Source organism: Mytilus galloprovincialis, chromosome 12 (assembly GCF_965363235.1).
Source record: "Mytilus galloprovincialis chromosome 12, xbMytGall1.hap1.1, whole genome shotgun sequence".
In the NCBI taxonomy this organism is placed as follows: domain Eukaryota; kingdom Metazoa; phylum Mollusca; class Bivalvia; order Mytilida; family Mytilidae; genus Mytilus; species Mytilus galloprovincialis.
In genome coordinates this window covers 37,760,474-37,774,940 of record NC_134849.1, presented here as the reverse complement: position 1 = coordinate 37,774,940, position 14,467 = coordinate 37,760,474, and the positions used below count along the sequence as shown (strand labels likewise).

General features: G+C 32.6%; 1 protein-coding gene across 3 annotated transcripts in view; it reads right to left on the bottom strand.

The window, feature by feature from the left end:
* Positions 1 to 14,467, bottom strand: part of LOC143053462 (polyhomeotic-like protein 1) — a 181,488-nt gene that overhangs the window by 104,831 nt on the left and 62,190 nt on the right. The gene's annotated exons all lie outside the window — the stretch shown is intronic.

The following is a 14,467-nucleotide window of genomic DNA, read 5'->3' as shown; positions in this document are numbered from 1 at the left end:
AATAGACAATGGTAACGTCAAAATAGATGATGAAATTACTGATTATTTATCGATTGGCCGTACTTAATTATCACAGCAAAACAAATTTTAAAGGCCCTGGAATTTTGATAACTAGTTCAGTAACCCATATACATAATAATAAACAACGTAGTCCGGCTGATCGGTAAAAATAAATGCTCAAATACACAATGTAATGAGGAAAGCACCAAATTTTGCATGACGGTACATTCCTGTGTACTTAGCAATATTAACTATGGACCCACTCTCAAAATTTAATATGGCTGCTTATTTCAAGAATGCCGCCATACATTCTAAAATATTTTCCAGTTCTGCACAAATCACAGTGAATTTGATGCTTGAAGCCCAAAATTCCACATATTTGAAATTTTGTTTTAATCTATCTTTGAAATAGAAAATGGCGGCTGTTTTCAAAATGGACGCCTTGAAAAATAAACAAATATTAATAATTTAGAATTGACCTAAATTTAAGCATTTTATTAAAGTATTGTGTCATTTAGTCTCTGTTCCAGTTCTTTCGTTGTGATTTTGCGTGGCTTGTCATTTCATATACAAAGTAATAAATTTCAGAAAAAAACTACAAAAAAAGACTTCACTACAAACTACTACATTTTTTTTGTTTGGTCCCACATAAAAGCTGTGATTTGAGATTTATCCGCACTAAGATTTTATTCTGTGCCTATCTTATCTCTTGGTTTGCAATATTTAACAAGCTAAGATATTATACTGTAATTTGAGAATTGTATAAACACATCAGTAGGATGGCAGGAATTAAGGAGCACAAGGACAAGAAAATGGATCTGGCAAACTAAATTACACCGGGATTGACAAAATATGTGTTGGTATCATAACGATGCAAGAAGAGGCAATAAATAATAATATTGAACAGATGGGAGCAATTTTTCAGCAAGTTTAGCTGTCTAAAGTAAGGATAGACCACACGGCTTGGCGGAATGACGTTCAGACCAATGATAAATTCAATGTTGTGGTGAGACGGAAGGACAAAATGACAACAACTAAGGAAGGAGACACAAGGAGTTCATTTGAAAAGTGCATTTGAACAGCAGGGTTCTGTCCAACAAATGGCATCTGTTGTCAGACAAAAAAAAAAGAAGTTAAAATTCCTGCAATTGACACATCAGCTTAGCCAATATTTGATTTTAGCCTGTACAACCAAAGTAACAAACTTCCTGCCTTGGGACTTCCTCCAATTAGTTTGCATGAACAAAATCAACTCTGTGAAGAAAAATTGGTTGTCTTCACTAAAGTTGGAAGTTATTCAACAACAACCTCAATTCAGAACATACTAGTAAACCTTTAGTACTGATCACGGATAGCAGCTACTAGCTTATGTGTCTGCTTATGCACACTTACCACCTACTATGAGTCAATCATATTTGGTTCAGAGCAGCACACCATTACAGAAACAATTTGCTGCAAGTGTGTTCTATCATAATTCTACAATGCTGACTGTAGTACCTACTAACAGTACCATCTCTGTCGAGTCAATTGCAAATCATCCTGCTCCAACATTTATGACTCCAATTATGACAACCTCGTCAGCTCCTGACGACTCTAACAGTCTTGCCACAACAGCAAGCTGACTCCGCTGACCGATTCAGAAAAGGCCAGATGAAACTAAAAGAGCGTGGCAATAGCTCTTCTTCAGACTCTTAGGGAGAGAGAATATACACGATTGCAAGAACATTCTAGTGCCAGGGACCGGAGCCGAAGCCCACAGCTTCCAAAAATACAAATATTCAATTGACAAGGAGGTTGTCATTTACCAATTTGAACGAACTGCCGGTAGACGACAATAGAAAGACAATGAACAGGTGTGTAGGCTCTTAAATTGTCTGGCCCATGTTGCCTTGGAGTACTTTCGCAAGGTCAACACAGATGATAAAGCCAAGCATTGAAATAGCACTTCAACAAGAAAGACGATCCTAAAGGACAACGATCAAGAATAATCTCCAGAAATCCCTGTTATTCCAGGCAACGTTCACATTCGCCAGGATAAAGAACAAATCAAAGCGCAACCAAAACAACGGAGTCTTTAAACAGCAACGAATCGGGCCATGACACATCGACTCATGACAAACCGAACAGAGGCCAAAGCCTCGTCCGATATTGTCATCAGACGTACCATTGGAACGAGGTACTTTATACGATGAGAGTGTGAGCATGATTGTGGACACTGCTGCTATGATAACATTAGTAAATGAAAAATTAATTTCAGCAGATAATGAAGATTGAGAGACGTAACGCTACGTGATTTGGGTGAATAGCTGTTTACTTGGAAGATTATAAGGAACACCTCTCTCGACATTGATGGAGAAAACATATAATGTGAAGTGTAGAAAGCGCCGTTAACAGACGATTTTATACTTGGGCTAGATATTTGGGATATACTGGGCGCTGTGATATTTGAGTACTACCATACTTACAATCAACAACAAGTGATAAATGCGGCATTTGTTAACAGCGGAGGTGACATTTCAATTCAGTAAGTTTGCATAAAACGAACCATCACAGTTTCGCTAAACTCTAGAATAACTTTTTCAATTAAAACCAATAAAGTGCTGACCAGGATTTCATTTAAGAACCATGCCCGCTGCGTATTAATTTTGCACATAGTTGGAAAAGGAAATAGTTGCCTCTTAACCATTTTAAATGATGACAATCGTCACATCCACCTGAATAAAAGAACACCTATTGGTAACAAAGAATAATTTTAAGAGATACGGCAGATAAACACCCGATTTGTGACATAAGACGTGACATTGAAGAGACACGAGTCAAGGTGACATCAGCACTGTCTCAAAGTTCAGATAAGTTATCTAATACGCCACCACACTTAACCGACCTATATCCACGTTCAGTCGACTCACTTAAACCTATTTCATTCCAACCATTAAAACAAAGAGCGATTAAAAAACAATTACAATAACATGTTATATATTGATTCACATTTTGATTTTCACATTTGTTTTGTATATGCAGCCATATTTAGGAATGTATGCGTTCAAGAAATAACCATACTATTTTATTTATATTTAAAAAATTCAAGAACATGAAGCCCATTTTTAAAGAATCATTACTTTAATTTCCGAAATAATATTTAATACTTCGCGGACAACCTTGATATTTATAACGTTTTTACGCCATCTTGAACATGGCAGCCGTATCGGATTTTTCTCAGTGGGTCCATAGCTGAAATCAAAGGGTTAAAACCAAGAACTACTGTGCAAAGTGTCATGCTTTCCTCATCAAGGGAGCAATTCTACTCTATATCTGCACCAACCAATCGGACTAACGTATCATGGAACAGTGAAATAAAATGCAGCTTAACAAAAATGGTTCAACGTATTCCAGTTGGAACCACAAGTTGCGTATATGTAGCAACCATAAATGTGTAAAACCTATGCTTAATTTATCAAAATCAACAATTTTTACACATGAAATAAGCAGTTGGACCCCTGATTATGACATATCTGTCACAATACATATTGATGGAGAACTTCAACTAATCGATTTACACATGATTTACACATGTATAAATTAATATTTAATTAAAAGTAATAAAATTTAAATTGAAACAGGGAATGTGTCAAAGAGACAAAAACCCGACCAAAGAGCATCAACAGTCTAAGGCCACTAATGGTTTATCAACACAGTGAGACAATACCGCAACTGGAGGCGAATTTCAGCAGGCCCGTTAAAACAAATGAATACTAGTTTATCAAAAAAGTACGTTACAGAATTTCAAAATGTGCAAAAAATTTAACTAATCGAAATTGACTAAATCAGCAGTTGATTTCTCGCAGAAATGTATGCTTCAGTTTACATGTCTGTCATGTCTAATACGATTCACTCTACATATACAAATATCCTTTTATTGTACGTAGTTGACAGGGATAAAAAGGTATGGATACTGCATCAACACTCCTTTTTTTTTAACGTTTTAACACCTAATGTAATGACTAATGACCATGGTTCTTAAATATCTTAAGTTGTTGATGGATCCAGTATGAGTTTTTGAGTCAATGCTTTTTTCTACATGCTGACATAACAAAAACAATCCCTAAATTCTTTCGAAAGGTCAACGATACATGATAATTTTTCCATTATATCACGTATATATAATCAGCACAACATCGTTGATGAACATGTACTAAATATCTTGGCAAGCCAGATAGTTAAAAACAAAGTTTACATAGTAATTACCTGATTTGTCATTATCAAAATGGACGTTCTCTGTTCAGGTAAACAGGAAGAAAATACATGGCATTTAGTGAACTGCAACGTAATCCATTTAAACCGATAATTAAACAAATTATTTGTAAGGTCGCAAAATGTTTCCTGTTGTCAATTGAAAGTTTAAAATTTCTTTATGTTAGACTAGATCATATAGATAAGTCAACGTATTTAAATTACCTTTTAAATAATCATTACAATGACAAATTTTAATTTATGTACACTTAACGTTAATGGTATACAAAATAAAGAAAAAGGATTAAGAGTTATGGATTTGGTTAAACGTTATAAGTGTTCCTTTGCCCTTTTACAAGAAACACATCTCAATGAAAAAACTAGGGTTAGTCTAGAAAAGGAAACAGATTTTATTTTTTACTGCAGCTATGGAACTACGGCAAGTAGGAGGGTAGCAATAGGTATCAACAAATATGCAGACATTGAGGTTATTAATAAATTCTGCGATAATGACGGAAGACTTATTTTATTAAATGTGAAAATGGACAATGTAATATTGTCTTTAGTTTGTCCTTACGCGCCAAATGATAGAACAGATAGAAATTCTTTCTTTAGAAAAGTAAACAATTTTATAAAAGAAAATTCTATAAGCATTACTCTGGTTGCCGGCGACTTCAAAGCGTAAAAGACTTTAGATAGATAAGCTTAAATAAAAATACGAAATTTTCTGAGCCTGTTCATAGTTTAAAATTTCATATAAAAAATCATAATATTATAGATATTTGGCGTATTTTACATAAAAGCACACAACCGTTTACACGGAGAAGAAAGGATAAGACACAAGTTAGTAGGATAGATATAATTTTAATTGCAAAAGAATTTTAGTCTCTCGTTGAATCTTGTATAATTAACCCGCACTGATTAAAGTGACTGACCATCAAGAGATAGTATTACAATTTAAAACAGGGGCTTCATGACGAGGGAATGGATACTGGAAACTACATAATTCTATTTTAACGGGTATTGAATATAAAAAAAATACGCAACAGAGTTATTAATCAGTTCGAAAATCGTATACTCAATAGTGACAGAAGCGATATTGTCGTTTTATTTGATTTAATGTACGGCAAATCCAAAATATAATGGACTATGCAGAATCAAACGGAATAGATGGTGCTATAATATTTGCTGATTTTACAAAAGCTTTTGATTCTTTGGAATGGGGATTTATGTCATTTGTTCTAAAACATTTTGATTTTAACGAATCATTCATATCATGGATGGAAACATTATATAAGGGTATACAGACGTGTGTAATAAATAATGGATGGGTATCCGAAGTTTTTGAAAACTCTACATGAATCCGTCAAGGGTGTCCTTTATCGGTTTTACTTTTTGTTTTATCGGTCGGAATTATGGCCGAGCGATTGAGGCAAACCTCAGACATTGAAGGTTTTTGTATTACTATAGATACTAAAACACATAGCATCAAAATATCACAATTAGCTGATGATACAACACTGTTTTGTAGTTCAAAATCATATATATCTTAAGCTATGAATATAATTGAAATATTTGGCTCTTTCTCAGGGTTAAAGCTTAACCGTAATAAAACAGAAGAAATTTGGATTGGGGCACTTGAAAACAGCGTAGATAAGATTAAGGGCATACGCTGGACAGACAAACCCGTCAAAGCTTTAGGCATTTATTTTGGTCACGATAGACTTCAATGTGAAAAGTTAAATTTGGAACCTAAAATTGATAAGATGAAATCATTAATTAAAACATGGGAAAAAAGAAAATTAACATTGGTTGGGAAAATATTGATCATAAAATCATTAATATTACAATAAATTACATTTTTGGCTACTTCGTCAAATTTCCAGATATCTACTTAATTGAAAATTATTGATTATGACAGTTATTTTACAGCACTGAAAGCCTCATGGGTCTCCAAACTAACAACAACCAATCTGCCGAATTGGAAGATTATTACTACTAAATATTTTAACAATCTTGGTAAAAACGTTTTTGTCTTTAACATGAATTTAGATAATAATAAATCAATAGATGGACTTGGAAAAATACCCGATTTTTATTTACAAGTAATTTCAAGTTGGGTTAAAACAGGAGGAGGTTTATCAACATTTTCTTCTCACTTTTCTAATATTACAAAACAGATTATTTGGGGAAATAAATATATTAGATATCGCAACAAATGCTTGTTTTTACCCGAATTGGTTTAAAAGGGGATTGGTGTATATTAACGACATATTGGATCGTGAAGGAAATTTATCAGAAAGTTTTATTTTTAAAAAGTTAATTAATAAAACAAACTAGATTGCAGAGTTTAAGATGTTAAAATCCTGGGGCCGTGTCAAGGACATTATTTAGGATGGTCTTAGGACGTGTCTGAGACATGTCTTAGGATGTAAAACAAAGCTGTCTTAAGACAGTCCTAACTACTATGGTCCAAGGACCATCCTAACACATTTATTTAATAGAAAATATATGTAGAGATTAGTACGACATAGATTGAATTGTATTTTAAAACCTACAGTATATGTAAAGAGAGGGAGGATGACTCTTATATAGAAAACAATTAACGCAAAATAAAAGTTAAAGTTTTTACGGAATACTAATAAATACGTTATTAAATATGATAAAAGATATAAATGAATTTAATACGAAAACAAAAGTAAATGGTTACAAAACTTTGTGATATTCGTGCTGCAATTTTAGTACATAAACTAGTTTTGTCCTTAGGTCCACTCGATTTCATTACAGGTATCGAATCAGGATTAGGTAAAAAAGAAGTAAACTTTTTCCCATATTTGAAAATATGTTGCTTATGATGATAGTATTGTTTAGGCTTCAAAAAAGGCATAACGAAATAATTTAATATAATACAATTAAATCTTTATCAAACATTAAACAATATTTTGTTTTATTAATTTTATCTAATGATAGTTTAATATTGTATTAGTATTTTTTGTATTGAGTTTATGCCATATCTGTTGTTTTTATTACGTTTTAGGACGATGTTACCTTTAGGACTATCCTAAGACACCCAATTGTATATCCTAACTTTAGGACCAAATTTAGGACATATCTTATTTTAGGAGACTTTCGTTAACCCGACTTAGGACTAAGACGTGTCCTAAGACCATCCTAAGACATGTCTTAGTCCTAGGACAGCTTCGTTGACACGGCCCATGAATACAAATATTGTCTTAGCCTTATAAAGTATACTACATGTTTTCTGATACATATTAATTAGTAAAACTGTATAATTGTGAAAATAACTAACCTTCACAACAGTAAGATATCTTTGTGTATTTATAATAATAGTTAATCTTGAATAAAAACATTTAAAAACAACTTTAATCAATACATACAAAAATCTTCGATACGGAACGTGCACTTTTTATATTCTCTTTGTAGTCCGAGTCTTTAAACACTGAAGATATATCGTGTTTGTCCATGTCGAAAGTTCAATTGATTTCATTTTTAAAATAAAAAAAAATATTATTTGAAGAAGACAACGTTTACGATTTTAATCGTATGTATATACGAACACATTTTTCTATTTTCGTTTAGAATGTTATTAATAGAGTTTTAAAGAAAAAAAAATAGATTTTCGAAAATAAAATGTGCAAAATTAAGTTTTTAAATCGAAATTTAAGGTTAATATTGATTTCGGGCAACGATATTCAACAAAGTCATTTCAATAAAAACAGTTTATGGTACATTGGATAATATTACAGAAAAGAAAATAACGCATACCTTAACAGTAAAAAAAGTAAAACTAAAGTATGGAAAATAATGGACTAAACATATGGGGTGGTGTTCTCGAAAGTATCCTAAGATTCGTCCTAAGTCATAGATAAGACCAATTTTAGGATGGACTTAGGATCAATTTAGGACACTCTTGAGTTGTGTCTCGAAGCTATCTCAGACGTATCTTATGTTAGGACGTCATAAACATATCCTAAGTCGAAATTTTAAATCGTCAAATTTAATTTTTGATAAAACATCTAATAATGTTTTAGGAATTTTATAATTACAATTAAAGAACTAAATCCATGATTTTAAATGTAATACTAAAATTATGCCAAAAAGGATTGTAATTTAAACTGGAAAACAACTTGTTTTGAAATGAGAATTGAATTGGTAGTGTAATCGTAAAAACAAAGTTCAAAGTTTAAAATCATGCATTATTTCTTTATATACATGTTCGAGTCAAAACCGATGGTGCGTTTCATTTCATGTTAATTTCCAGGTAAACAAGTGAACACAAAGCGAAATCAAATCTTTATTATGTTAGGATGAAGATAGGATGATCCTAAGACACCTAGTTAGGTATCCTAAAGTTAGGACGAAAACTGCGATATATTGTAAATTAAGAGAGCTTCGAGAACACGACTTAGGATAAATACCTGGCATAAGATGGACTTAGGACACGTCCTAGTCCTAAGATAGCTTCAAGAACACCACCCCTGGCGTGAGGCGCGGTGAATTAATGGTCTATAAACCATCATCGGCCTTAAACAACATTGTTTTCCTCTTTGAAACAACACGGCTGCATAGAATAGAAAAATCGAAATTCGAAAAAAGAATAGCCGGATCCATAAAGGATCGATCCCGAAATCCCGTGCTGAAAAACACCCGATCCCGGAGTCCCGTTTAAGGTCCCCCCTCATTTGTGTAGATGGACTAAATAGCAAAACACAATATTACCAGTCATGTCTCAGCCTGTGTGCGATTGTATTTTCTTGCTTTTTTCGGTTGGGGGAAAGGGGGTTGGGGGGGAGACGGGGTGTAGACATATCAAACATAAATATGACCATGTACAGAATTTTACAAAATCGTTAATTGAAGATTTGACAGAATAAGCGTTATATCTAAAGATAAAAAAAACATTTAGGTCCACACTTCATATGGACCCTTGGACCCGTAAAAATCGTTGGATTATCTCGGTGTTGCTGGTCAGTATTGAATAAAAAATCACTGGTCAATTTAAAGGTTGTTGTAAGTGATGCAATATATTCCTATTTTCCTGTTCCCCTTATTTAACTTCCAGTTTTATTAAAGTTTACATTCATCAAAGCCTTAGTTTAATTTAGTTTCCTGTCATTACTATCCCCCCCCCTTATTTGTCGCAAGTTGTGTATCATGTACTGATTCTATATATACTTCGAGCATACATATGTACACTTATGGAACACTAACCATTTAGTAAACTTTTAAAAACGTTTTTGTAGACTTGTATACAATAAATTTTATACAGAACAAAAAAAAATATTAACAAAGATGTCAGTTTGTCTGCGTGCTTTACTTGTTAACTTGAAGATGTGTAAATACCACACGACACTCTTTCAAGAATTTGTAGAATCATTGATATAATATTTGTTTATATATGCGATGTTAAGCAGCAGTATATGGACAGAACACGGTCTTTCGTGATAGAGTACCAAAACACAAGCTTTTACATGTTCCGCTGCTAAAAAAACGTTTTTTTCAAAAGTGGCCAAATCATATATCGGAACGGAGAAAAAGTGTAAACAGATGATTTACAAGATAGTTCAAGAGATTTATGAATTGGTTACCCAAAAATGACAAAGTTCAACTATCTCTAATTAGAGCAAATATTAATAAAGATCAAAACCCTGACCACATGCAAACAGACAGCAAAGTACGTTCTAGGATTCAAACTGTAGAGGTTTTGCGGAATAACTATAAACTATAAAGGGAACGGACGGACGAAAGGACGGGTGGCCAGACGGAATGACGGACGGACGGACGTACAGGGGTAGTTAAGGGGGCATACAAAATATGGCTTCAATTACATCTTTTATTGCGTCAACATGTAGACAGTAACCCTGATGATTTCTATTTTTAAGATTTTACCATTTTTGCGTTCATGTACTTACAACGTATTTTTGTCTGAATTAGTTATTGTTTTAGATATGTATATTGATAATGAACATACATGTATCACATTTTTTACAACGTATAATTTCTTTTTAAAATGTTCCATAAAAGAGGGTCTGATTGGGGTTTACGGAAAAAGAATAATAGGCAAAAATTGCAGAATAAAATGCAAAAAAAGAAAAAAGAAAAAGTGTATAATGAGGTGCTAAAATATAAAGAATAAAGAATATAGGTAATACTAAATAAAAATTTCCAGTTTACCGAACACTTCTTTGATTTTACACATGATAGCCAAGTTGAAAATTTTCGTCACATTTTTCTTAGGAACTACAATACAAGGATTTCTGAAATTTGGTTTCATTGTTTATACAAGTCAGCTATACCGTGTGATGCGTTTTCAGGTTCATCACTCAACAACTTCCTGTTTACCAAAGACTTGCATATTTTTAGACTATTAATATTATACACTTGCGGCGGGGGCTCGCAGCTTCACTTGTTTATTCTGGTATCACCTAAGTTGAACATGAAGAAAAACAAATTAATTAACATTACATTGCGCTGTACATTTGTTGAGGAAGCATTCAATATGAGTTATATAACAACGGTACGTATGATCAGTATAGCCGACAGATTAACATCAGAATCCAGTTTGTCATCTATAATTCAAATAAATTGACATAATTTTATATGTTTAGATTTAATGGTGCATTTTATTTAGCATTCATTGAATTTAATTTAACTGGCACTGATTAGTTTGGAGTAGACGACCACATCTTCCGGGCAACAAAATGGTACATCTGGGACGAATGATGATTATATTCAATACTGAGGGCCCTCGTGGGGTATTTGATTATGTGATTACTTGGCTGTTTTTTTAATGATTATTTGATTATTAAGCCAAATATTTCATGATTATTTGATTACCTAGGACTGTATTTTTAGTTTATGATTATTTGATTACTAAAGATAAGCAAATATTTAATGATTATGTGATTATATTGGCAAAAAAATGGTGATTATGTGATTACTAGGACCCCCCCCCCCCCCATGAGGGGCCTCAATACTGGGTCGAAGCCAATAAAAGTTGATGTTACACAACCAGTTAATATTCTCGTACTGAACAGAAATAATACGGATGCATAGATATAAGAAGATGTGGTATCAGTAACAACGAGACAACTCTCAATCCAAGTCACAATATAAACCATTATAGGTTACAGTACGGTCTTCAATACGGAGCCTAGTCTTACACCAAAACAGCAAGCTATAAAGGCCCAAACAATATCTAGTGTAAAAACATTCAAACGGGAAATTATTTCAATTAAAAATGTAAAATTTCATCAACAAAACCTATTCGCAAAATTGTATTTGATAAAAAATGACTCAGTCAGATGTACCCATCAGTTTGATATATTTGCATGTCAATTGCTTTTTTGTCTCATTGTTGATTTTGCTTTGCTATTGGTTGATTTTGAGTGTCGATGATGAAGTTGACATCGTTTGTAGTTTATCGGTACTGTTGCTGTCACTGCTTATTGATGGATGTAGTCTGATCATGGAGATCCCGCTTATTGTTTTGTCAGAATCCGTTTTTCCCAAAAAATGATTCAGTTTTCATGTGTTAATCCCGCATCATGCTTACACCCAAATACGACATATTCAATATGGTATGTTAAGCCCATGTAACAGCACTTGTGTTTTAAAATGAAATATTAAAACATACTTTGGGTTTAACGAAATGCCGTGGATTTCATACAACAGGAATAAGTTACCTTATGTGTATTTGGGGAAAAAATCGAATTTCATGCCCTTAATGCGTTTTATTTTGTGCTTCATCTGGCATGTGCAACTTTTTCGTTTTGAGCCTTAATCATGAGTCTTTTGTAAACAAAATGGCATGCGACGTACACCTGCTAATCTTGGTTTCTTATTGTCTAGCCACACTATTTAGTCAACAAACTATAGAGTATATTCAGAGTAATTTCCCTTAGCGGTTTGTACACTGCATTATTCACCAAATCACTATGCATTATTAAAAGCATACTACTAAACTGTTCATGACATCTCATGGCATTATAAAAAGTAAGATCACAAAAATACTGAACTTCGAGGAAAATTAATTCGGAAAGTCCATAATCACATGGCAAAATCAAATAACAAAACGCATCAAAAACGAATGGACAAGAACTGTCATAATCCTGACTTGGCACAGGCATTTTCAAATGTAGAAAAAAGGTGGATTAAACCTGGTTTTATAGCGCTTAACCTTTCACTTTGATGACAGTCTCATTACACAACTATTGATTTGCATTCAATTCACTGCATCAATACAAGATGCAAACTGATCCTTAACTTACATTAATAACAAAATTTGAATAAAAGGGATTTTCTTTATTACACATCTGAGATTAGAATTAAAAAAGGATGAAAATTAGATTATGTACCAGTCTCGTAGCAATCATAGTTTTATAATCCATCTGATTGCAAATCATAAGACTAAGTTTAATTACATACCTTCCTCATTATTTTTGGATTTTACTTTTTAGAGCGTTGCAATATCAATAACAACATCAAATTGCATACAATATTTAATCTGATAACGGATAGCATTGGAATTTTAATAGAAATACGGGATAAACAAGTCCGGAAGTTAAATATTCTGCAAGCTTGAAAGCTTTTAATTTATTCTGTATGAAAATAATATCTATACATATTTGTTTTACCATTTCCGTTTGGTAATTGTTATATTGACCGATCAATCAAATAAAAAATCAAAACAAAAACGGAAAGAAACGAAAAAATCTTGTATAAGCTTTGAGAAGTCCTAAATACAAGACTATGTTTATTTTCAGAGCTAACACGGTGTCCAAGAACTGCATTTATATGACTTTTGTTTTTGTTTTGTTGTACTTTAACTGCATCGTCAGAAAAATTACAAAAGACATCTTCGCATTACATGTAAAGGCTTATGACGACACTGACGAAGATGCCAAATCAGATCACTAGGTATAATTGAAAGCATACTACTAAACTTGTCATGACATCTCATGGCATTATGAAATATTATCAGATTATTACATGGCATTTTTCATATCGCCGTATTATCAGCCCTAGGTTCAATATCAGCCCAAGAGCCGCATGGCTCGAGGGCTGATATTGACCGAGGGTTGATAATACATTCGATATGAAAAATGACATGTTATGATCTTTTTTTCATATGCTTCAACAATGGAGAAAAATAACAGATTCATATATTGATCCTTTTACGTGGTTCCCAAATAGAAGTTCAAAGATTGAAAAGTTCACGGACGTCGGACCCAAGTTTAGTACATTCTATATCAAAGTCTTTCTACCATATGCCTCAACAGAGGAGAAAACATTTTTAATATTGACGACTCGATAAACAAAAAAAAACCAACAATATACATAATGAACACTGTTTGGAAAAGTCAACCTTTTCAAAGTAACTTTCTAAATTATATGTTTGAAACTTATAAAGAATGCATTTATTTAATAATTTGTTTGTTTTTTTTATATTTTTTTTTGTTATTATTACACAATATACTTTTCAGTATCTAAATAATTGTTTTGTACACTATTTCGTAATGTTTTTCACTGAAAACGTAGCATTGAGGTGTATTTCCCGGAATTTGCCGAGTATCGCCGGAATGCCATGTGATAACGTTACGGAAAGGCATTTGATAACAATCGAAGCATTTGATAAACTTTTCATATCAGCCCGCTAAGCACCAATTCGAAAAATATGGAATTTACATTAATTTAATGCTATTATCATACAGTAAAAATCTTATGTTATTTAGTTTAAGTATATGATAACATCACATATTAAACTATTGATTTGCATTCAATTCAGTGATATAAATGCAAGATGTATACTGACCTTTAAATTTCATTGATATCAAAATTTGAATAAAAAGGATTTTCTCTTTTACATATCTGAGATTAGAATAAAAAAATGACGAAAATGAGATTATGTTTCAGTCTCGTAACAATTAGAATTGTATAATCCATCTTATTACAAATTATTAGTTTAATAACATACCTTCCTCAATATTTTATTTAACACAATAAGGACTTTCCGTTTTGAATTTTCCTCGGAGTTCAGTATTTTTTGGATTTTACTTTTTAAAGCATTGAAATATCAATAACAACATTAAATTGCATACAATATTTAATCTGATAACGGATAGCATTGGAATTTTAATAGAAATACGGGGCTTACAAGTCCAGAAGTTAATTATTCTGCAAGCTTGAAAGCTTTAACCCTTTCACCGATTGCTGC